The sequence below is a fragment of the Pinus tabuliformis genome, chromosome 4_2 (assembly GCF_031772625.1).
Source record: "Pinus tabuliformis cultivar Carrire ecotype Pingquan chromosome 4_2, CPIR1, whole genome shotgun sequence".
Lineage (NCBI taxonomy): Eukaryota > Viridiplantae > Streptophyta > Pinopsida > Pinales > Pinaceae > Pinus > Pinus tabuliformis.
This window is the reverse complement of record NC_142304.1, coordinates 222870964-222897422: the sequence shown is the minus strand read 5'-3', so window position 1 is coordinate 222897422 and position 26459 is coordinate 222870964. Positions and strand designations below refer to the sequence as shown.

General features: G+C 41.0%; 1 protein-coding gene across 2 annotated transcripts in view; it reads left to right on the top strand.

Annotated features, from left to right (window-relative positions):
- The window catches only part of LOC149168889 (senescence-associated family protein), a 285857-nt gene that overhangs the window by 80732 nt on the left and 178666 nt on the right, over positions 1–26459 (top strand). The gene's annotated exons all lie outside the window — the stretch shown is intronic.

Sequence of the window (26459 nt, the reverse complement as noted above, 5' to 3'; positions counted from 1 at the left end):
TATAAATCAGTGTTAAACTAGGGCTAAAACAAGCAAATTGATTAGGGATTTGAGGCTTGTTACCCACCCATGTGGGTGTTGGCTTTGTTACCCACTATTTTGTGGGTGATATCCCTAGGATAATTTTTTTTCTCCAAGATGGTCCTCAACTAGTAGCCAACAGCTCCTTGCAGCCACCGACTATCTTATTGTGTCACTTCTTCGCCACTTGAGCCAACCATTGTTGATTTGTGGTAGCATCGGATGTGCTCTAGGCCTCAAAATGTGCAGGAAGGCTTAGACACATGCATTCTCCAATACCTAGTAATCGTTCTGGGAAATTCCACCTGGAGACAGTTTTATTAAAATAATTAATTATTTTTAATGAGGCCCAAAGTCTAAACTTAGGAAATTAAAATAATTAATGGGTATTAATCTAAAATGTGGGTGAAACTTCTAGAAGAAGGCAAAGATCAAGTAAAATGATCCTAACCATTGATTAGAATCTAATCTAGCCTGTTGATTGATCAACGAGAGGATTATAAGAGGAGGCTTGATGGGCACTTGGAGAACACACGAGAGGCACATACTCAGTTACCCGAGTAAGATCGTTTTTCTCACTGGTTGAAGTTCAGCAAGAGAAAATCGAATCAGAGAGAGCGTTGCAGGTGAGAAAGGAAGAGAGGGCATCGACACATTCAAAGAGTGCAAGGCAACAAGACGCAGAGAAGGAACAGGGTGACATAGAAAGAGGCAGCACAGAGGCAGATTGACGCAGAGCCTGCGTCGGCAGCTTGACGCTGGGCCAGAGTGAGAAGTTTGACGCAGAAGGATTCCGGGGAAGAAGTGCTTCACCTAGGTCAGAAATTTGTCAGGAAGCGTCTGTAAAATTTCTCATTCCTATTTTGCTGGTTGTAATTTGTACACGAGAATTTGCCGAAGAATAATAAAACCCTCATCTGCTGCACCAGTTTTCCCACATTGGGTTTTTCCAGGGACAATTGTCCAAAAATAACTTTGTCATTGTAATTGTATTTGTGCTAGTATTTTTTTTTACATTTACTTTCTGCAATGTTTTAATTGCAAAGGCTGCAGTAGAATATATCTAGATATTTGCTGTAAGAAAACTGTGAATAACTTATTTATGAGATAATAAGTAGAAGAAATAATATTAATCATTGCAGTAGGATTTCTATTTAGAAATTTTCACATGGTATCAAAGCTAAAGGGAAGCAGAAGGAAGAAGCTGGAAGACCCAACATTGAAAGAAGAAGGGAATTTGAATTTCCTGCAGGGGTAGTAATTTGAATCTCCAAGGGGCTTGCGCAGTTCAAAGCCAAGAAGATTAGATTTCGTGGGAAAAATCTCTCTGAGTGAGTTAACAGAGAGGCAAGTCTTTCCAATTGAAATTTGCCAGTGGTAGAAGGAACAACGCAACAAAAGATTCAGCAAGGAGGGTTGTCTCAGATGGGACGCAGTTTTTCCTGCAATAGTTGTTGGGACAGGTTAGCGTTAGAAATTGGCACAATATGGATACTCAAAGTGTCTCGGATTTATGTACTAGATTAGATGAATAATTCGCATGCCTTGCAAATTCAGTGTCAGCAGATGTTTGGTACATTGATAGCAGGGCTTCAACCCATATGATTGGAGTATGAGAACATTTCTTGAGCTATCTGGAAGAACAAATGGACTTCCAAATTACTATGGGAAACATAACGAAATGTAATCCAGTAGGGAGAGGCACTATAGCATTTCAGATGGAAGCAGGGACCTGCATTCGAGCCACCAATTTGCATGTCCCAGGATTAGGAATGAACTTGATTTCAGTGTCCCAGTTACAGGACAAGGGATATGATGTATACTTCATGGGAAAGAAAGTATACGTCAAGCATCCAAGCTGGAAGAAGAAAAGGCAAATTGGGATTCGAAGCAACAAGATGCATATATTGCAGCTTGAATCACCAATGGCATTGGTAGGCAACAACTATAATGGTGAGAAGGAGTGAAATGAATTACGGCACAAGCGAATGGGGAATTTACACTATGGAGCACTGAGGATGCTCAAAGAGGCTGTTATAGGAGTACCAGTTCTTAGTAGTGAACATGATGACTTATGCAGAGGATGTGTGCTAGGGAAGTACACTAAAGCAGTTTTTTCCAGAAGTAACAATAGAGCAGAATGTGTATTAGGATTAATACACTCATATATCTGTGGTCCTATGTCCACAAGAGCTCTTAGTGGTGGCAAATACTTCGTCACCTTTATCGATGATCACTCTAGAAAAACCTGGATCTATTTCTTAAAGACCAAAGATGAGCTCTTTGATCGTTTCTGAGAGTTTAAATCTCTTGTTGAAAATATGACAGGGAAAAAGATAAAGGTATTGCGTTCAGATAATGGTGGAGAATATATAGACAAAGACTTCACAGATTTCTGCGCAAAGGAGGGCATCAAAAGAGAGTGGACAACTCCATATAATCCGGAGCAGAATGGAGTAGCAGAACAGAAAAATAGAACTATTTTTGGGGCAGCCAAAGCTATGTTGTATGATCAGGATCTACCTAGGTATCCATGGGCAGAAGCTTGCAACAAAATATTATATATCCATAATAGAACTCCTAATGGAGCATTGGGGAAGAAAATGCCTGAAGGAGTCTTCACAGGAAAGATGTTGGAAGTCAGTCATCTCAGGATATTCGGAAGTGTGACTTATTGTCACACTCCAGACGAGAAGTGCAGTAAACTGGATTAGATTGCAGAAAAGGGGTATCTCGTAGGATACAATGAGACCTCAAAGGCATACATAATCTACATTCCTAGCAGCAGGAAGATTGTAGTAAGATGAGATGCAAAGTTCATGGAGGACAGAGCTTTCGGGAAATCTCATGAGATGCCTGCAGAAGATCAGTCAGGAGATGTTCCATTAGTGTAAGAGCAGCAGGGACAGCAAGGAGGACAGGCAGGAGGACAGACCCTTGGATCAAGTACAGTGATCAGTACCAGTATCTCCTCAGAAGGAGGAAATGCAGATAGTTCTCAGTAGATGGAACGATAGGATCAGGCGGAGGAGTTGGGTGAGCCTCCCACCACCAGTGGTAGAACCAGTAGTGAAGTACGACAGACAATGAGGGACGTAGAAGAGTTTGTTGGAGCTCCTAGAACCGAGGAAAGGCAACATAGACAACCTGATAGATACCAGGCATTGGTAGGTCAGGTTGAAGAACCCTCTAGCTTTCAGGAAGCTGTTCAACACCAAGTATGGGTGGATGCCATGGTGGAAGAATACAACTCCATCATGACAGATGATGTCTGGGAAGTAGTGCCTAGACCAAAAGATAGATCAGTTGTAGGATCACGATGGATCTATAAGATCAAGTATGTTGCAGATGGCAGTAAAGCAAGGTACAAGGCAAGGTTCGTGGCAAAGGGGTATGCTCAAAAAGAAGGAATAGACTATGAAGAGACCTTTGCCCCAGTTGCTCGATACACCTCTATCAGATCTGTTATATCCCTAGCAACTCAAATGAGATGGGAGATTCACCAGATGGATGTCAAGACAACATTTTTGAACGGGGTGATAGAAGATGAGGTGTATATAGAATAGCCCGAAGGTTCGAAACTCATGAGAAGAGAACTCATGTTTGTAGGTTAAAGAAATCCCTGTTGGGTTCAAGCGGGTACCCGAGCATGGTATGGTCGGATTGATAGTTACTTGCAACAGCTGGGATTTGTCAAGAGATGCTGATCCCAATCTCTACTATTTGATGGTAGAGAATGAGCCACTTATTCTGGTATTATATGTAGCTGACCTGTTCCTAATCGAGTCATCTAGGCTCATCCAGGATTGCAAGAAGAATCTTGAAGCTGAATTCGACATGAAGGACATGGGGTTGATGCATTATTTTTTGGGGTTGGAAGTTTGGCAGAAGAATGGGGAGATCTTCCTTGGACAAGGAAGGTACGCTACAGAAATTCTGAAGAGATTCAGAATGCAGGATTGTCAACCCATGGCTACTCCCATGATCGCCAACTAGAAGAAAATAGATGCATTAGGAGACAAGGAAGTAGATCCCACCTTGTACATGCACCTCATTGGGTTGCTCATGTATCTGGTCAACACTAGGCCAGAATTTGGTTTTGCTGTCAACACTCTTAGTTAGTTCATGGTGGAACCAAAAAGGGTGCATTAGGTAGCAGCTAAAAACATCCTTAGGTATGTATGCGGGACAATTGGATATGGGTTGAAATACCCCCGAGGGGAGGACGTCAATTTGAATGGGTTCACTGATGCAGATTGGGCAGGTAATTCAGTAGACCGAAAAAGTACCTCGGGGTACTGCTTCAGTGTTGGATCATGGATGATATCTTGGTGCAGCAGGATGCAGAAATCGGTAGCTTTGAGTTCAGAGAAGCAGAATATATGGCAGCCAACACAACTATGTGCGAAGCTATATCGCTTAGAAAATAGCTTGTGAGCTTGTTCAGAAAAATGATGGAAGTGTTGATTTGGGATAGCATCGGATGTGCTCTAGCCATGAAAATTGTTGGAGAGGCTAAAGCACACGAGATCTCCAAGACCCAGAAATGGTTTGGGCAAATTCTAACCGGTTTGGGAGATATTAAAATAATTAATATTTTTAATGGAGTTCCTAAGTCTAAACTTAGGAAAAATAAAATATTAATGGGTATTAATATAAAACTAGGTTAGAAGGTTCCAAAAGTCATGGATCAAGCCAAATCTAATCTTATTCGTTGATTAGAGATTTAATCTCGGCCGTTGAAGGACCAATAGGAAAAGTATAAGAAGAGGCTTGAGGGTCAGTTGGAGAACACACTAAGGGAGACCAGTTAGTTCGATTTCTGGAGCAGGGTTAGCTGAGAAATTCGAACTAGTGGTCTGGAGAGTAGCAGGAGGCAACAAGTACGAAACAGAGAGTTGGGAACAACACCAGAAGACCAGCGCAGAGGTTGGAGAGGCAGACGCAGAGGCAACAGACTGCGCAGTCACTGGAGGGCCTGCGTGGGTGATGCAGAGAGGCCCAATGCTGACGCAGAGAGGCAGGAGTTGACGCAGAGGGTTTGGGAGCTACGCAGAGGTCAGCTAGCCTGACGCTGAGACTGGGAGAAGTGCTGGAGAATTTTCTCTCTGTTGGGTAAGCCAGTTTGGCACCCAGTTGTACTGAAGAATTGCTAAATAATAAAATCCTCTCTTACTGCACCAGTTGTCCCACATTGGGTTTTTCTGGGGACTGTTGTCCAAAATATCTGTGTCTTTGTGTTGATTCTTGTGCATGTATTTGTTTTTGTATTATGGTTGATATTTGCAACATAATTTATTTTAATGTTTACTATAGGATTTTCATAAATAACTTATTGGGAAATAATTAGGAAAAATAAATCACTTGTTGCAGTGATAGAATTTTCACATGACCAAGGTTTACTGTGATAATCAAAGTTGTATCAAACTCTCTGAGAATCTAGTATTTCATGATCGGTTGAAACACATAGATATCCGTTGTCACTTTATCAGAAACTGTGTTCAGCGTGTGAAAATTCCTAATCCAGAATCCCTACTGCAACAAACTAATGTTACTTCTCCTACTTGATTAAATCATACAAGTTATTTACTATCTTCTACGGTAAATTTCGAAGTAAATACATCTGCAACCTTCACTTAATTTACATATATGTGGAAACAAAATACTGAGCAAGAAAGAACAATTCAACACATAGGACAGTTATTTTTGGACAAATAGTCCCCGGAAAGACCCAATGCGGGAAAACCGGTGCAACAACTCTAAGGGTTTATTATTATTAAGCAGTAGTTCTGAATACAACTCTGGATTCCCTCCCGACAATCCAGTTACAGAGAAAAAGACACTGCAGAAGCCTTAGTGAGATTACCTCACTTCACCCAGCAAATCCTAACTGATCCAACAACTGAGTTGACTATCCCCCGCTACAACCGCGCTGCCCCTTCGTAGTAACTGCACGGGCTTGCGTGGAGCTCTCTAAGGCTGTGTGCCAGCTCTGCGCTGGGTCTCACTGCCTTTTGGAGCTTTGACGTCAACCTTCCCTGCTGATTCGGCTGCTCCCCGACAAGTTTTGGATTTCTGCAGAGGACAACTCTTCCTCTGCGCTGGCCCTTCTGGCACTGCATGGGCCCTCCTGGCCCAACGTCAGTGCTCCCTTGGTCTGTGATGCCTCCACTAGTCTATCTCTGCCTCTTTGCTGAGTATTCGGGGTTACGGAGAAGATGCTCCAACCCAACTATCCCTGCTCCTCTGCTGCAAGAGATCTCCTCAATTGATTTTTCCTCCTGAGAACTTCTCACCTTAGAAAATCGATTTTTTCAATCTCTCTGTGTGATTTCGAAATGACCCTCAAGCCCCTTCTTATATCTTCCTGTTGGACAACCAACGGCCTAGATTAAAACATAATCAAAGGCTCAGATCGATTTGGCTTGATCTGTGGCTTTTTCTAGAAGTTTCACCCCTGATTAGATTAATACCCATTAGTATTTTAATTTTCCTAAGTTTAGACTTAGGAACCCTATTAAAAATATTAATTATTTTAATAAAATCACCTCTGGGTGGAATTTCCCAAAACACTTTTTGGGTTCTTTGGAATACTTGTGCCCAAGCCTCGCTGCAAAATTTGAGGCTTAGAGCACATCTGATGCTACCCCAAACATCACAACATGGGCAAGTATAAGTACACTATGTCCCCACAGGAGAGCAGGTACCTGATATACTCACAAAGGTTCTCGGAAGAGCTAAGTTCACTCAGTTTAGGGAGAAAATGGGTATGGTAGAAAATCCTTTTCAGTAGCAGGAGTAGTTTGCAGTGCAGGGACAGTTGGCAGTGGCAGTGCCAACAACAACACAGATGCAGACATTCAGAGGGAGCTGTAGTACGAATGCAGTTTTGGCAGTGGCAATGTCAGCAGCAATACAGTTACAGTAGCAATGCAGTAGTTGGTGGACAACATGTCAGTCATCAGCAACGCAGAAGACGATGTTTCAGAGTCCGAGCAGTATTTAGCAAAAATATATTGCTAGAGCACATTCCTCGCTAAGAGGGAGTGTTGATTTGGGGTAGCATCGAATGTGCTCTAGGCCTCAAAATTTGCAGGAAGGCTTAGACACATGCATTCTCCAATACTTAGAAATCGTTTTGGGAAATTTCACCCGGAGACAGTTTTATTAAAATAATTAATTATTTTTAATGGGACCCTAAGTCTAAACTTAGGAAATTAAAATAATTAATGGGTATTAATCTAAATTGTGAGTGAAACTTATAGAAGAAGACAAAGATCAAGTCAAATTATCCTAACCATTGATTAGAATCTAATCTGGGCCGTTGATTGATCAACGAGGGGATTATAAGAGGAGGCTTGATGGGCACTTGGAGAACACACCAGAGGCAGATACGCAGTTACCTGACAAAGATTGTTTTTCTCATTGGTCGAAGTTCGGCAAAAGAGAAAATCGAATTAGAAGGAGAGTTGCAGGTGAGAAAGGAAGAGAGGGCATCGACACATTCAAAGAGTGCAAGGCAGCAGGACGCAGAGCAAGAATAGGGTGGCGCAGAAAGAGGCAACACAAAGGCAGATTGACGCAGAGCCTGCGTGGGCAGCTTGACGCTGGGCCAGTATGAGAAGTTTGACGCAAAAGGATTCTGGGGAAGAAGAAGTGCTTCACCTAGGTCAGAAATTTGTCAGGAAGCGTCTGTAAAATTTCTCATTCCTATTTTGTTGGTTGTAATTTGTACATGAGAATTTGCTGAAGAATAATAAAACCCTCATCTGCTGCACCGATTTTCCCACATTGGGTTTTTCCGGGGACGATTGTCCAAAAATAACTGTCATTGTGATTGTATTTGTGCTAGTATTTTTCCTTACATTTACTTTCTGCAATGTTTTAATTGTGAAGGTTGCAGTAGAATATATTTCAATATTTGCCATAAGAACACTGTGAATAACTTATTTATGAGATAATAAGTAGAAGAAATAATATTAATCACTGCAGTAGGATTTCTATTTAGAAATTTTCACATGGTATCAAAGCTAAAGGGAAGCAGAAGGAAGAAGCCAGAAGACCCAGCGTTGAAAGGAGAAGGGAATTCGAAATTCTTGCAGGGGCAGTAATTCGAATCTCCAAGGGGCTTGTGCAGTTCAAAGCCAAGAAGATTGGATTTCGTGGGAAAACTCTCTCTAAGTGAGTTGACAGAGAGGTAAGTCTTTCCAATCGAAATTTGTCAGTGGTAGAAGGAACAACGCAGCAGAAGATTCAACAAGGAGGGTTGTCTCAGGTGGGACGCAGTTTTTCCTGCAATAGTTGCTAGGACAGGTTAGCGTCAGAAATTGGCACAATATGGATACTTAAAGTGTCTCTGATTTATCTATCAGATTAGATGAAGAATTCACATGCCTAGCAAATTCAGCGTTAGTAGATGTTTGATACAGTGATGGCGGGGCTTCATCTCATATGATTGGAGTACGAGAACATTTCTCAAGCTATCTAGAAGAACAAATGGACTTCCAAATTACTATGGGAAACAGAACGAAATGTACTCCAGTAGGGAGAGGCACCATAGAATTTCAAACGGAAGCAGGGACCAACATCCGAGCCACCAATGTTTTGCATGTGCTAGGTGTTGTCGCACAAAGTGTCTAGGCACCGCGACAACGCTCAGAGTAAGGGCTGTCACTCTTAATCCTTACTCCGTTTAGACTCTCTCCTAGGCAAGTCAAGGGGGGTAGTCCCTAAGGTAAATGGATGAGAAAGCCTGTGGAACACAGGCTCTAGGAGATTTTAATGATTAACAACTTGATGAATTTAAAGCAAGTCTCGGTCAACTATGATAGATGAATTAAGACAAGACACAATTACAAGATATAAATGACCACAGACTAGCGCCTTTTATATTGAATTAACCATAGACTAAGTAATAACAAGCCATCCAGAGAAAACTTATAGATGTGGCAAAGCGACGATTATGAACAGTTAATGTAAATGCCCAAAACTTTAACATGCAAGGAATTCCAGATTTAAAATGATTTTAATTAACTGCCCAGATCTAGATTCAATTAACTTTCTCCAACAGTGAATATGATTTAAAACGTTTATCGCATTTGACAACAAAGAAATATCAAAATGCATTCAATCACCAAATAACACTAAGGAACTTCAAATTTAAATTTTAATTATTCCTTAGGCAATAATTTCAATGTGATAAATAAATAAATCGAACTGAATCAAAGGGTTAAATTTTAAGATTTTAATGGGCCATAGGCCACATTAAAATATTTAATGTAAAACCGCAAAACCCTTTAATTTAATTACTTTGTAATTCTCACGTCACCTAGAATTTTTAAAATTTTTAGATTTTTTAAATGTTTTAGATTTTTTTATTTATTTTTAGGATTTTAAATAAAAAAAAAAAGAAAAAAAATCAAATGTTGAAAGATTAATCTTTTCAAAATTTTTTAGAATTTTTCAAATTTTTAGATTTTTAATTCTAGAATTTTTTTTTTATTTTTAGATTTTTTAATTTTTAGGATTTTTTGAATTTTTTAATGAAAATAAAAATAAAAGAAAAAAAAGAATTTGAAATCACAAGTTAAAATAAAAAGATGTAAAAAAAATGAAATCAAATAAAAAAATCAAAAGATTAAAAATAAAAAAATCAAAATAGAAAATCGAATTTAAATGAATCTAACCAACCCAAAGAATTAAAAAGGAAAGTATTAGAATCTAACATAATGTATATACAAAATAAAAAAAAAATCGAATGAGCCAAACAAATCCAACCCTAACATATGAAAACCAAAACAACAAAAATGAAAATCGATGGGTTTTGCTTTTTGCTGTGTGCGCTTGTAGGTCCGGCGGAAAGGAGAGCTCGAAGGCAGAGACGATGGAGATGCGTGGACAGTGAGGAGGGCAGAGAGGAAGCTCGGAATGGCAGCTGTGGGTTGATAGGGAGGGACGATGGTGAGGAAGGGAGCCGCAGAAATAGAAGGGTCCACGCATAGGCTAAGAGAGCAGGTGAAGTTTTGCAGATGGACGTGGGTATGGCAGCACGCGGGAGGAGAAGCCGCGAAGGAGATGGCTGTGGAAAGAGGGATGAGCTAGGCTGCAGACAGAGAAGACTGTGATGATGATGAGAACGTGCAACATTTGCAGGTTTGCGATGGATGCGTGGGATGGTAGGACAAAAGAAGTGGAAGAGCTGCGGATCTGGAAATGCGGATGGACAGCGATGTTGCTTATTTTGTTGATTGCAGGTTGATGGAATGAGACAAGAAATCGAGGGTTATGAAGAGAAGAAGCAACAGATGAAGGTTGAGCGACGGATAGCATTGAGCAATGACGGTGAATGGAGGAAAAACTGCAGAGAGGAGAGGGATCTACAGGTCGAGGAACACTTGGAGGAAATGGAAGCGATGGCAGCAGGGTTTGCAGATTTGTAGAGAATGCAGCAACAACAAAAAAGGATGTGAGCCTTCTAAAAAAATTTCGAAATTGCATAGTGAACTCCACAAACCAGGCTGCAAATCAAAGAAAACAATCAACAAACTGGTGGCCCAGAAACCCCTTAAAATTTTCCGGAAATCTTAATTAAAATTTGCGAATCCACTTGCTTCAGATTTAACAGTGAAACCCTTAAAAAAATTTCCAGATTAAAAAAGTTTTAAATTTAAAACCCTGGACTGCAAAATGTCTGAATAATATCCCTAGAAAACGATTTTAATGAACCCCAGAGATCCAGATCTTACCCTCCAGGGCCTAGATCTGGACTCTATGCAGATTTCTTCCTCAGATCTGTAGCTGCAAGGCAACAATAAAACACCCAAACAATATATGCAAAAAACCTATAAAAACCCAAGTCATAAAACCAAAAATAATTACAGATCTATGTACATGAATGACATATATATCAGATCTAGGGAGTGTGAGTCCCACTCTGCTCCCAAATATGATAATCTAAGGCTCTCAACAGCCAAGTCTATCGATTTGGCAAAGGAAAAATTAAATTTTTTGAATTTTAAAGGAGGTGTTGAGCTCAAAACCCTTCATGCATCACCCATAAAAAATATCTTATGATAAGCCCGGGATCAAATTAAGCTAGGCTCTTTAGAAAACGCGGATCGGGAGTTGGTTGGTCCAACTGAAAACTTCCCCGAACGCCCGATGATCTAAAAATCAAGACTTTCCTGCAAAACTCAATTCAACAATCAAAATAGATTGAAAAAACAATAATGAAACTCAGACAATAGAGATATCTGCTATTACGTTCAGAATTTAGATTATTATTCAAACCCTAGCGACTAAGAAAGATATCTGTACTCAAATCACTCTTGCTATTATCAACGGCTAAAAAAAAATTTACGCATGAAAATGACACATCTTACAGTATTTCCATGAAGAGTAACACCGACGAAAATTAACCCCAAAGTCTTCCTTTATTATTTAGAAAAAAAAGATTACATGAGAGCTTTTCGCTTAGCACACGATCAAAAGATTGGATGTTTTGACTGACAAATGACTTTCTATTTAAAGATAAATCCTCCAGCGGCTAGTTCGAGGATCCTTGTCAAAGCAATCTCGACCGTTGATTAAGATTAAAATTTCTTTTAATCTCATCCGTCGAAATTTTAAATTCTCGAGGAAATTTGATTTTTTCAATTAAATGCATTTTAATTAACTCAATTTCCTGAAAAATTTGACTTTGACTTAAACCCCAGGGACCAAAGGCTTAAAATTTAGCAAAATTATTAATTTGCCTTAGTCCCTGGACCTTTTAAATTTTGATTTTTAAGGACCAACGAATTTTGTATTTGGAGAATTTAAATTTACCTAGGACCTTGAATTAATTAAATATCTGGCTTAGGATTTTAATTAATTTTTGGCCCCACAAAATTTAATTAATTAACCTATGAGGGGATAAATTATTTTTCCAACCCTCAAGGCATTTCACATCATAATTGTCATATTTTTTACATCTCAAGGGGGAAAACCCATTTGTGATGGACCCTCACAGACTACCCATTTCTGCGACACAAATATAATCTAGCAGACCAAGCAATTTGTAATAAAATAACCTAACCAAATAGTTAGGATTATTCCCAAATCACTTTTACATAGACTCGATCTAGAACACTAGGACTCCCCCAAGATCCCAGTGACAAAATCCATTTCGGCTTTGGGGTAAGGCTGAAGGAAAACTCTGCCGACCATCCAAGAATGGATCGGTGAGATAAAAAACCTCCCAGAATGTAGGTCGCCACCAAAAAATTAGGTTTACCTAGACAATTACATACATGACACAGATCTGCTGAGATTATTTACATCATATACATGCAGAATGGGTTTACATTATAACATGAAGATCTGACTGATGATGATAGCTGGACGACATAGACACATCAATTAGGCGCTATCCCTTTTGCGAAAAAAAAGGGGTGTACTGCTATGGGTCGTTGACATGTAGTGGTCAACACCAGGATTAGGAATGAACTTGATTTTAGTGTTCCAGTTATAGGACAAGGGATATGATGTATACTTCATGGGAAAGAAAGTATACATCAAGCATCCAAACTGGAAGAAGAAAAGGCAAGTTGGGGTTCGAAGCAACAAGTTGTATAGATTGCAGCTTGAATCACCAATGGCATTGATAGGCAACAACTATAATGGTGAGAAGGAGCGAAATGAATTATGGCACAGGTGAATGGGGCATTTACACAATGGAGCATTGAGGATGCTCAGAGACACTGTTACAGGAGTACCAGTCCTTAGTAGTGAACATGATGACTTATGCAGAGGATGTGTGCTAGGGAAGTACGTTAAAGCAACTTTTTCCAGAAGTAACAATAGAGCAGAATGTGTATTAGGATTAATACACTTAGATATCTGTGGTCTTATGTCCACAAGAGCTCTTAGTGGTGGCGAGTACTTCGTCACCTTTATTAATGATCACTCCAGAAAAATTTGGATCTATTTCTTAAAGACCAAGGACGAGGTTTTTGAACATTTCCGGGAGTTTAAAGATTTTGTTGAAAATATGACAGGGAAAAAGATGAAGGTATTGCGTTCATATAATGGTGGAGAATATACGGACAAAGACTTCACAGATTTCTGCGCAAAGGAGGGCATCAAATGAGATGGACAACTCCTTATAATCCGGAGCAGAATGGAGTAGCAGAACGGAAAAAACAACTATTGTTGGGGCAGCCAAAGTTATGTTGTATGATCAGGATCTACCTAGGTATCTATTAGCAGAAGCATGCAATACAATAGTATATATCCAGAATACAACTCCTCATAGAGCATTGGGGAAGAAAACGCCTGAAGGAGCCTTCACAGGGAAGAAGCCGGAAGTCAGTCATCTCAAGATATTCAGAAGCATGGCTTATTGTCACATTCCAGACGAGAAGTGCAGTAAACTGGATTAGACTGCAGAAAAGGCGTATCTCGTAGGATACAACGAGACCTCAAAGGCATACAAAATCTACATTCCTAACAGCAGGAAGATTGTAGTAAGATGGGATGCAAAATTCATGGAGGACAGAGATTTCAGGAAATCTCATGAGATGCCTGCATAAGATCAGTCAAGAGATGTTCCATTAGTCCAAGAGCAGCAGGGGTAGCAAGGAGGACAGACACCTGGATCGAGTACAGTGACCAGTACCAGTATCTCCTCAGAAGGAGGAAATGCAGATAGTTCTCAACAAATGGAACGACAGGATCAAGAGGAGGAGTTGGTTGAGCCTCCCACCACTAGTGGTAGAACCAACAGAGAAGTATGACAGACACTGAGGGATGCAGAGGAGTTTGTTGGAGCTCCTAGAACCGAGAAAAGGCTACGTAGGCAATTTGTTAGATACCAGGCATTGGTAGCTCAGGTTGAAGAACCCTCTAGCTTTCAGGAAGTTGTTCAACACCAAGTATGGGTGGATGCCATGGTGGAAGAATACAACTCCATCATGACGAATGATGTCTGGGAAGTAGTACCTAGACCAGAAGATAGATCAGTTGTAGGATCACGATGGATCTACAAGATCAAGTATGTTGCAGATGGCAGTATAGAGAAGTACAAGGCAAGGTTCGTGGCAAAGGGGTATGCTCAGAAAGAAGGAATAGACTATGAAGAGACCTTCGCCCCAGTTTCTCGATACACCTCTATCAGATCTGTTATATCCCTAACAGCTCAAATGGGATGGGAGATTCACCAGATGGATGTCAAGACAACAATCTTGAACGGGGTGATAGAAGACGAGGTGTATATATAACAACTCGAAGGCTTCGAAACTCATCCGAAGAGAACTCATGTTTGTAGGTTAAAGAAAGCCCTGTATGGGCTCAAGCAGGAACCTAGAGTACGGTATGGTCAGATTGATAGTTACTTGCAGTAGTTGGGATTTGTCAAGAGTGATGCTGATCCCAATCTCTACTATTTGATGGTAGAGAATGAGCCACTTATTCTGGTATGGTATGTAGATGACCTGTTCCTAACTGGGTCATCTAGGCTCATCCAGGGTTGCAAGAAGAATCTTGAAGCTGAATTCGACATGAAGGACATGGGGTTGCTGCATTATTTTCTGGGGTTGGAAGTTTGGCAGAAGAATGGGGAGATCTTCCTTGGACAAGGAAGGTATGTTACAAAAATTTTGAAGAGATTCAAAATGCAGGATTGTTGACCCATAGCTAATCCCATGATCACCAACTGGAAGAGAATAGATGCATCAGGGGACAAGGAAGTAGATCCCACCTTGTACAGGCAGCTCATTGAGTCACTCATGTATCTGGTCAACACTAGGCCAGACATTTGTTTTACTGTCAACACTCTTAGTCAGGTCATGGTGGAACCAAAAAGGGTGCATTGGGCAACAGCTAAACACATTCTTAGGTATGTACGCGGAACAATTGGATATGGGCTGAAATACTCCCGAGGGGAGGGCGTCAGTTTGAATGGGTTCACTGATGCAGATTGGGTAGGTAATTCAATAGATCGAAAAAGTACCTTAGGGTACTGCTTCATTGTTGGATCAGGGATGATATCTTGGTGCAGCATGAAGCAGAAATCGGTAGCTCTGAGCTCAGCAGACGCAGAATATATGGCAGCCAACACAGCTGCATGCGAAGCTATATGGCTCAAAAAATTGCTTGTGGGCTTGTTTAGAAAAAGGATGGAACCGACCAAGGTTCACTGTGATAATCAGAGTTGTATCAAACTCTTTGAGAATCTAGTATTTCATGATCGGCCGAAACACATAGATATCTATTGTCACTTTATAAGAGACTGTGTTCAACGTGGGGCGATACCTCTACAGTATGTCCCTGTAGGAGAGCAGGTAGCCGATATACTCACAAAGGCTCTCAAAAGAGCTAAGTTCACTCAGTTCAGAGAGCAAATGGGTATGTTAGAAAATCCATTTCAGTAGCAGCAGTAGTTTGTAGTATGTACTGTAGGGACAGTTGGCAGTGGTAGTGGTAGCAGCAGCACAAATGTAGACATGCAGAGGGAGTTGTAGTACGGATGCAGTGTTGGCAGTGGCAGTGTTAGCAATAGTACAGTTACAGCAGCAACGCAGTAGTTGGTGGACAACATGTCAGCCATCAGCAACACAGAGGACGATGCTTCAGAGTCAGAGAAGTATGCAGCAACAGTATATTGGTAGAGCACATTCCTCGCTAAGATGGAGTGTTGGTTTCGGGTAGCATCGGATGTGCTCTAGGCCTCAAAATTTGCAAGAAGGCTTAGACACATGCATTCTCCAATACTCAGAAATCGTTTTGGGAAATTCTACCTAGAGACAGTTTTATTAAAATAATTAATTATTTTTAATAGGACCCTATGTCTAAACTTGGGAAATTAAAATAATTAATGGGTATTAATCTAAACTGTGGGTGAAGCTTCTAGAAGAAGGCCGAGATCAAGTCAAATGATCCTAACCATTGATTAGAATCTAATCTGAGCCGTTGATTGATCTACGAGAGGATTATAAGAGGAGGCTTGATGGGCACTTGGAGAACACACTAGAGGCACATACTCAATTATCCAAGTAAGATCGTTTTTCTCACTAGTCGAAGTTCGACAAGAGAAAATCGAATTAGAGGGAGAGTTGCAGGTGAGAAAGGAAGAGAGGGCATCAGCATATTCATAGAGTGCAAGGCAACAAGACGCAGAGCAGGAATAGGGTGACGCAGGAAGAGGCAGTGCTGAGGCAGATTGACGCAGAGCTTGCTTGGGCAGCTTGACGCTGGGCCAGTGTGAGAAGTTTGAGGCAAAAGGATTCTGGGGAAGAAGTGCTTCACCTGGGTCAAAAATTTGGAAGCGTTTGTAAAATTTCTCATTCCTATTTTGCTGGTTGTAATTTGTACATGAGAATTTGCTGAAGAATAATAAAACCCTCATTTGCTGCACTGGTTTTTCCACATTGGGTTTTTCCAGGGATGATTGTCCAAAAATAACTGTCATTGTGATTGTCTTTGTGCCAATATTTTTCCTTACATTTACTTTGTGCAATGTTTTAATTGTGAAGGCTGCAGTAGAATGTATTTCGACCTTTGCCGTAAGAACACTGTGAATAAGTTATTTCTGAGATAATAAGTAGAAGAAATAATATTAATCACTGCAATAGGATTTCTATTTAGAAATTTTCTCAGCCATGTGGCCCCTCACTTGTCTGTCATGATCGTATGTTTGAAGGTGGGCCTCCTGAAACTAAAGGTATGCCTTGTCATTTGGCAATTGAGTATTGTAGTTTGCTTATCATGGATACTTCTAGGCATGGATTAATGGGGGGATTAGGCTGAAAGAATGGACTAGGTTTATGCACTTGTCCTCTAGACCCCTTTTTGGATATTAACCTTGGATTCTAGTCCCGTGGGATCTCTTTTAATGACCATTTGGCTTTAGCGATGGTATTTCACGGGAAACCCTGATTTTGGTTGCGTGGTCCCATTCCATCATCCACGTATATTACCCTCTTTCCACTCATTATTACCTCATTCATCATTTCTTCCACTTGGCTCCATATTCTTCCACTAGGTCCACATAGGGATAGCTCTGCCCTTCCCCTTGCCCACACCTTGGGTCAGGCCTGGAATGATGCCCTAGAGGTTGATGCAACTAAAAATAAAAGTGAAAGCACAATTGGTCACAATCAACAGGAAAATGTACCACAGAATGCAAAAAATGGCCGAGACAAACACATTTAACACGTGGGCAAAAGCCAATACATGAGTTTTACCCTATCATCATGGCCATCACCCTGGTTCCTATAGGCTCTATGAGCCCTGATCTGATAATGAGATCTTACATCAATATTAAGGTATTACAGACTCATGTGCAGGAATGCCTATATTATTTAGTGCAATGGATCAAAAAGATTACGAATAATACAGACATTTAACAATTGGAAAACATAACAATTCAACACATCAACACAGTAAATAATTAAGGAGTTCACCAAACTTCCTGGCTACGTCTCTTGGTCCAAGCTTTCAGTGTCGACCTCTATATTATGTCTTCAAGAGCAGATGATTACAAGTGTGAGCTCGAATAGAGTCTCAACACAACAGTGACAAAACACAGGGATTCCCTTGAAATCCTCAAGTCTACAAGAGTACACAGCTGCTCCCTCTTGCTCTCTGTCTTCTGCTTTCTCTTCCGCTCTCTTCTGCCTCTTTTGTCTGCCATAGAGTGGTTTTTAAGCCTCTCGGCCCTGTTTGTTCACCTCCCTTTTCGGTGTGGACACGTTTTGTTAAAAACACTTAAGGCACAAGAACAATTTCTTTTAGAAACGGAAGGATCGACGGGCGCGGTGAAACCGACCGTTCGGTCTTCCTCCGCACAATTCCCTGATATAACACATATTTGGTCTTTATATGATACTAACGGAAATACATTGAAAACCAATGAAAAACCCGACCACAACATTAAAGCCAGACTTCAAATGGTATAAAGTCCGCCCTATAATCCTCTCGGGTCCGCCTTTTATTGCTTTCGCAAGCCCACCGTTGATCTGCCTTCAATCCGACGGTTCGTATCCAACCCGGAACATCAAGTAGTCCGCTCGATCTCTAGCGTTGATTCACGATCTCCCAATCCAACGACTGACAGCCATTTTGGGTGGCCACGTGCACGGAGATTACCCGCCCGAAAAAGCAGTTTTCTTTCTCCTGCGGTGTGCTACGTGTTGGCCAGTGTATGGGATCAGGCGAAGCCTCTCCAATACACATATTGCCTGAAGTTCCCCCGAAATACCGTTTACCACGGAACTCAAATTATTTGAAGCCGTATTTATAAACCTTTCGAGTCCGCCATTCTGTCGCAATCGCATATCTCTTGTGTCTCTAGCCTGCGGTAAGTCCTTCCCTTTTAAATCTGCAATGCGATATACGTGGTCTCCACCATTGATCTGCGCGCCGATCCGACGGTCCACGTTATATCACTGGATCGCAGTCGTAACTCACTCAGGGTTAGCGCCGATATGCCCCGCTGACCTTCGCTGATGCGATATCGCCGATTTGATTTGGATCATTGATCGGCTCGATCTGATGGCTCCTGTGCAACGCCATTTGAACCTCCGCTTAGCTCTGTTTCCGCCAATTCTTAGTGTTTTTCCATGTGATAGTGTTTTCTGATATTTGAAGACTTAGAGGTTTAGCGGGTTTAAGATCCATTTTGGATCAAGCCCCCTTCATCATATAGAAACCCATGATTGTCCCAATCCCTAGTGGGCAATGAATCACCCTACATTAAAAGGGGGTATCCCCTGCTATATCTCACACATATGCTCTTACCCCTTGAGCCCGAGTAGTTAATTGAAGAAAAATCATAAAAAGACAAAAGGCATATAAAGAAGGGTGGGAAAATCAAGCTCAGGGCACCTCATGTACCATGATTGCTCACTCCTACACATTATATACCCCAAGCGTGGGCTTCCCTTTTATTAGCTACCCTTGTACCCCAGCATGTGTCCCAAGGCTGCCCCTTCTCATTCCCTACTCCATTCACCCTTTTATCACATGCCACCACCTTTTAAAGGATGTACTTTGGACATATTATCCCCTTTAGAAGTAGAAACCACCTAATGGGATACTTGGTTAACTCCATTTGGAGCTTGGAGACATTAGCACATGCCAAAGCCCATTATGGAAGGGCATGCCATTATGAAGTCTCTACCTATGGTCCATGGTTTGTAAGATCTTTCACTCAATTACCTTGATGACTTCTTGTACTAGAAGGCTATGGGACGCATTAGATCTTATGCAGGATTGCAGGTAGTCTCTATCTTGGGTTTGGTCTCCCTATACGTGGTCCTAACCCTCTAGAGGGCTACATTGGCACATGTAGGGTGTGTGTTGAGAGCCATGGGCCTCCACAGTAGTAGACAACACTCCATGGATCCCCAAAGATGTTCAGAGATTGCTCGAGATTCACCTATTGGACGAGGAAGATGCACTTGGTTCACCTTTGCCCAACCAACCCCACAGATGTACCATGCACTTGGTAGATGACCTAGGACTTGTATGTTGATGTGGCATCAATTACACCATCATCTGAGTGCTTACAGATGGTCTACAGGCATCTTCGACTTACTTGGAAACCCATGAGGTCACTTGTGTTCCCTCACAACCATTGGGAGCACCGCAGGTTTATTATGTGGAGAACAAGGGTCCAACCCTTTGTCCATTACTTTTGGAAGTCCAATTCATCATTTGGCACTTATTGACTTCATTAGGCCTCTAAGAGAGCCCAATGATATGCATTATTGATCATTCGATCTCTTGGGAGGCTTATTATTTTATTTGTGAGCTAGTATGGTGGGCTTGTCACCATTAGACATTTATTTTAGTTGATGAGCTAATGTAGGCTCAAATTAGGTAATTCGAACTCCTAATGAGTGTATAAATAGGAGAGACATGAATTCATTTGTATCATCACTTGGATTGATCGTTAGCTCTTGTGAGAATCTCACATTCTTTGGAGGAGATTTTTTGGATGAATGGATGAAATTTGATGTTTGGTTAAATCTTCTTTGTCTTGGAGTTTCTCTTGTTAGCAAATTTGATGATTGGATATATTCTTCTTGCATGTAAGTACCTTTTAAATGCTATTTTTGTTATGTAATTTTGCTGCATCATGATGCTGGGAATTTTGCTATCAATTTATGTGAAGTTGTGGAAATTAAGTTTCTAAATGGTGTTGTGTCGTGATTAGGCCATGCAATGAATGAATGAATGTTCCTAGGGATAGCTATTTCTCCTAATAAGTCATCGAATTATGCTAAAGGACGTATAAATACCTTGAAACTGCTTCAAACTAGCCATAAGCCTAGCGAAGTGTCTTCTAGGCCTCCTTGAAAAGTTGGAATCGAGCCAAACCCTAATTTATCCATGACTCCATCTCTCCCAAGGAGCAAGGCATTGGTCTTCCACTGGTGATCATTTTAAAGAATATTTTTCTTCACCTTCTCTCTTTCTTTCTAGTCCTAGCCTACATGGGTCACCTAGGGTATCACTTATTTCACAATCCAGCCATCTAAATACTTCAATTTTTAGTCCACAACTGCATTGGAGTTTGCTCTAGAGGCCCTCCAAATTTGATGCAAATCTGATGGTGGGATATCGAGATATTGCAAGCCCTAGTCGAGGACTGTTTCTTGCCCTAGGTTTCCTTTAGCTTGTGACCTCATTGGGATTATTGCATCAAAATCAAAGAAATTTCTCCTTTAATCACTCTCTCCCCTCAATTAGGTTAAGCACACCCTTGGTTGACAAATTCCATCCTCCTGGTCCCGTCTGGTCCCACAACTTATTATAGCCAGTTTCACAAAGACCATTTAGAATCCAAGTTTCCACAAGGATTTTAGGAGCCAAGAGTCTTCTTGACAAGTGATATACTCAAACCCTAGCTCTTAGAATTTCCTTAAGCCCTTCCCAGAGAGCCTTTCATTTTGCTTTCAAAGCAAGCAAGCCATATATTTGAGGCTCGCTTGTGAATAGGCTTCTAGGATCACCTCTCATCCTATCATTGATCCATTCATTTTCATGATCCTTATTATCACAGTTCTCCTCCCATCGATGAAAGTCTGTAAAGAATAGGGAGCTTTAGCCGAGGTGATAGTGGGCTATTGCTCCATTGTTGCCCTTGACCTAGTAGTAGCCTTTCAAGGATCCCCTTGTGGGACCCTTGCTAGTTTGAGCGGTAATATTTTTGGCGCCGTTGCTGGGGATAGGAAACGTGTGTTTGGTTCCCCATACGACATATTGACATAACATTATTGGCGACTCCATTGGAAGAATGAAGCCCTAGTTCTTCGTTGAACTTCAAAGTTAATGCTTGTAGGGTGAAGCAAGCATTTGTCAAGGCAATTTCATTCACCTTGGCAACTCCCATGTCATTAATGACCCAACAACATCTTGACCACATATATTCCCACCATAGATATGACAGGGACCCAAAGATATCCTTCATCGAAATCCATGAAGAATATGCCAATGTTCAATGGGATCCACATTCCGCAGCCAACCATGTGGTAAGGTTCATAAGGTACCTTTCAAAGCAAAATATAACTCAACCTTGTGACCAAATGGAATTGTTTGTCCTATCCATTGCCCCAAGTATTGATTGGCTTGAGTCATGTAAACATAAAAGCATTCCTTCTCTTCCAATGTTGACCACGCACTTCTTGTTGCATGAAGGATCGAGTTTCCAACCTCATGAAGACATATCCCAAATGTTAGATATGGCTCTTCGAGAGGAGGACGTTATTGAATATGGTTTTATGGTTGAGGAAGAGTCTCTTATTGATGCATACTTCAATGATGGTGCCAAAGGAGAGACTCATGAATTGGAAAGCATGTCCTCTAAGGATAATGAGGAAGATCTCAACCCCGAGAGCCCTTAGACATTGCAAGAATGGATGATGGAATATGAAAAGTCTTGCAGGAAACTGATGGCCACATATAACTCCCAAGAGATTTTCTCCCACTATTGTGAGCAATCGGAAAGGCTCCGTAACACGAAGAGTGAATATAAAGAGAGTCCTACCGATGACCTTCTTCTTGAGGCATTTTATCAAAATCATATTTTCACTAGGACAACGCAGATATTGTTGGGGACAACCACTTTGCATGTTAGAGCAGCTGATTTCATCACCTGGATATTGTTAGCTTGCCTTGGGCAAGCCCAGGTGCATGCTTTCTTATTTTACTTTTGTACCCAACAATTATATCAATAAAATGGCTCAACTCAGCGCAGTTTATGGAGATTTCTGGTTGTTTAATGTGCTGTAAATTTTTGTATATGTTTTTGCTATGTTTGATTTGTTTATCATTTTAAATTTCCATTAGGAATATTACAGTTAGGACCCCGCATAGGGAGACCAAAGCCAAAATGGAAACCATCTGCAATCCTGCATAAGATCCAATACGTCCCCTAGCCTTCCAGTACAACAAGTCATCAAAGGAAATCAAGTTAAAGAGCTTACAAACCATGGACAACGGGTGGGCATTTCATAGTGGCATTCCCTTCCATAGTGGGCTTTGTCATGTGCTAATGTTTCCAATCTCCAAATGGGGTTAACGAAGTATCCTATTAGGTGGTTTTTACCTTTAAAGGGATAGTATGTCCAAGGTACATCCTTCAAAGGGTGGTGGCATGTGATAAAGAGATGAATGGAGTAGGAAATGAAAAGGGGCAGCCATGAGCCACATGCTGGGGTATTAGAGTAGCTAGCAAAAGGGAAGCCCACACTTGGGTATATAATGTATAGGAGGGAGCAATCATGGTACATGACGTGCCTCGCCCTTGATTTTTCCACCCTTCTTTATATGCCTTTTGCCTTTTATGATTTTTCTTTGATTAATTGCTCAAGGCTGAAGGGATAAGAGCATGATGTGTAAGGTATAGCAGTGGACACCCCCTTTAGGGTATGACAGTTCATTGCCCACTGGGGGTTGGGACAATCATGGGTTCCTGAATGATAAAGGAGGTTCATCTAGGGCCTATAGGAACTAGGGTGATGGCCATGATAATGGGGTAGAACTCATGTATTGGCTTTTGCCCACGTGCTAAATGTGTTTGTCCCAACCACCGTTTGCATTTTTTGGTACATTTTCTTGTTGAATGTGGCCAGTTATGCTTTTACTTTTCTTTTTAGTTGCATCAACCTCCGGGGCATCGTTCCAAGCTCGACCCAAGGTGTGGGCAAGGGGAAGGGGAAGGCTAACCCTATGTGGACCCAGGTGGGAGAAATGATGAATGGAGTTATAATGAGCGGAAGGGGAGTGATATATATGGATGAGGGAGCGGGACCACGCAACCAAAATCAGGGTTTTCCATGAAGTAACATCCCTAAAGCCCAAAGGTTAGTAAAAGAGATTCCACGGGACTAGGGTCCAAGGTTAACATCCAAAAGTGGTCTAGGGGACAAGAGCACAGACCTAGCCCACTCTTTCTGCCAAATCCCTTCATTAATCCATGCCCAAAAGTTTCCATGATAAGTAAACTACAATACTCAATTACATAATGACAAGGCATACCTCATTAGGGGAATTTTGAGGTCTAAAATGGGCCTCCTAAGGAAATTATAAAATAATGGTGGAAATAATAAAATAAGATTAGATTACATCATCAAATTTTAGGGGGAAAAATAAAAAACTATTTTTCAACTTATCTCCCTATGGGTTTACTGAAATTTCGAGTGGCAACACTAGTTAGATGTAAAATTTGATTTCTCATTTCATGTATTTCTCATTTTTCGTATACTAGGGTCCATCTAAATAAAGTATGCAACATGGATACTCCTTAGATGAGGAATCAAATTTTACATCCAACTAGTACTCCTGCTCGAAATTTTGAGTAAAACCTTAGGGAGATAATTTGAAAATACAAGATAAAAAAGTAGTTTTATTATTTTATTATTTTTTAATCTTTTTAAATCTTTACTCCAAAAATGGTGAATCAACCCCCATGGTTGATATCATCATCTTGAATCCTATTGGTTCTTATAAAGTTTATTTTGGTTGTACATTTTTCTTAGGAGGCCCATTTTAGACCCTCAGAATTCCCCCAATGTCAGGGTTCAGAGGCCCACCTTCAAACATACGACCATGATAGACGGTTGAGGGACCACATGGCTGGCTCAGGTGGTGAAGAAATGGCACGACGTGCTAGTTGGTGGCCGCAGGGGGCTGCCGGTTGAGGACCATCTTCGAGAAAAAAATATTCTAGGGATATCACCCGCAAAATGGTGGGTAACATGTTCTATGTTATATCAATTACTCTAGCCCAATTCAATGTTTCAATTAGCAATCTTTCCAATAACAATTAGCCTTTCCAATCAACAGGAACAATAAATGCAATGACAAATGAGACAATCAACACATCAACAAGAGACACCAGGTTTGGTCAAAGACCAAGGAAAAACCCCGCTATGGGAAAAACCATTTGAAATTCTTCTTCTATTAGATTGTCATAAAATCTTCAATAGAGAGTACAATGAGCCCAATACAATATCATCCAGCAAAATAACCCAATAGTATTTAGAAATATGTTTCCAACATCATAATATATCAGAGACAACTTTCCCTGTGTATGGTCAACTTCGGTCAATGGTTAAATCTGAGTCAAACTCCCGGTTGCTTGGAGGAGCTGTGCGGGCGACTGAAGACTTCGAGTTGCTCCCTTGAGCTTGCAAACCAACGACTGTGGTCTAATTTGTCTTGTGACAAGCCAATGACTATAACCCAAAAACCCTAAAACAGATGCAAGCCTTGGACCCTGTAAGTTCAGATTTTTGCGAACTTATTTTGTTGTCCCAGCCTCAGGACCTATGCGAACCAATCAATGAAGAAGAGAAGAAGAAGATGCTTGGTGATGTCCAAATGAGCTTGAGATCACTTGAATTTATAGGTTTCCATGGGTGTCCAATTTGCTTTAGGGCCGACTTGTCCAAATGTGTATATGTGGGATTTTCTTCATAAGTACACTATCCCTTGTCCAAATTTGATGATCTTTAGGTCGATTTTGGTGCTCTCGAAAAGAGGAATTCAATTCATTCATCATCTCCATTGAATGAGCCGTCCAAAGTGGAATTTCTCTGTAGTTCCATAATTTAACATCTTCTCCCAAATTCTTCCTGCTGAAACCCTTCGACTAGTGTTCCTGTGCCACCTCTACACCCTTGCTCTCAATGCAATTCGAGTCTCCTTCGTACTCCCCAAATGACCCTCGATCTCCTCTTATAATCTCTCATTGACGAATCAACGGCCATGATCTAATCACAATCGATGGCTAAGGTCATCTTGACCCCATCAAGTGACTTTTTTGGATGTCTCTAGAGGAAAATTGATTTATGACAATTAATACTGATTAATTAAGCTATTTCCCTAAGTTAGACTTAGGAAAATTTAATTAATTGCTTAATTAAATCCAATCAAAGTCTTTTCTCGTGAAACCAATTCTGGGTATTGGAGAAAATGTGTTCCCTATCCTCGTAGACACAATCAGAGACTAGAACACCTATTCAAGCTACACCAACTAACATATTTGAGTTTCGCAAATTTCCAGAGATGGTCGCAACAGGTTTGACATATCAGGATAGGTTGGATGGAGCTTCCAACTTTGGCGTGTGGAGAGCCAGGATGACATTCTCATTGGATGAGTATGGTCTGAAGGAGTTTGCAGAGAATGCTATTGCTGTATCGACAGATCCACAATAGTTGGCTACCTACAAAAAATAGAATGCCAAATTGAAGAAGATTATCCTTGATGTAGTCAAGGATCATATTGTTCCGCATATCACAGATAAAGACACAACGAAGTAGATTTAGGATGCCATAGTAACCTTGTACCAGAATCCTTCCAAGAATAGGAAGATGATTCTCAAGGAGAAGTTAAGGACTATCGAGCAACACAAGGGTGAGGACGTTGCATCCTATCTCATAGGAGTTCGACTTGCCAGAGATGAATTCACTGCAGTTGGAGACAAGCCAAGGGACAACGAGTTAGTGCGCATAGGACTCAATGGGTTTACCAAGGAATGGGGCATGTTCGTCCAAGTTATTTCCTGGTGAGATACTATTCTAGGATGGGATCACCTATGGAGTGACTTCACTCAGGAGGAGTTTAGGCTCAGCTTGGTCAATGGCACCAGTAGTAGCGGCAAAGCACAGAAGGAAGAGAAGGATCAAGAGAATGTAGCCCTAGTAGGAAAAGGGAAGGCGTAAAAGGGTCCCAATATGGGACAAGGCTCAAAAGGAGATGAGAAGAAGAAGGACCTGAGTAAGGTCAAATGTTTTAGTTGTGGTCAACATGGACACTATGTCAGCCAATGTCCTAACTGAAAGAAAAGAAAGAAGGGGAAGCAGAAAATAGCTTCAACGGACATTGAGGATTTGTCTTCCAGGCTGGAAGATGAATTCACTCTCATAGCTTGTCTCTCTAGCTCCACGTC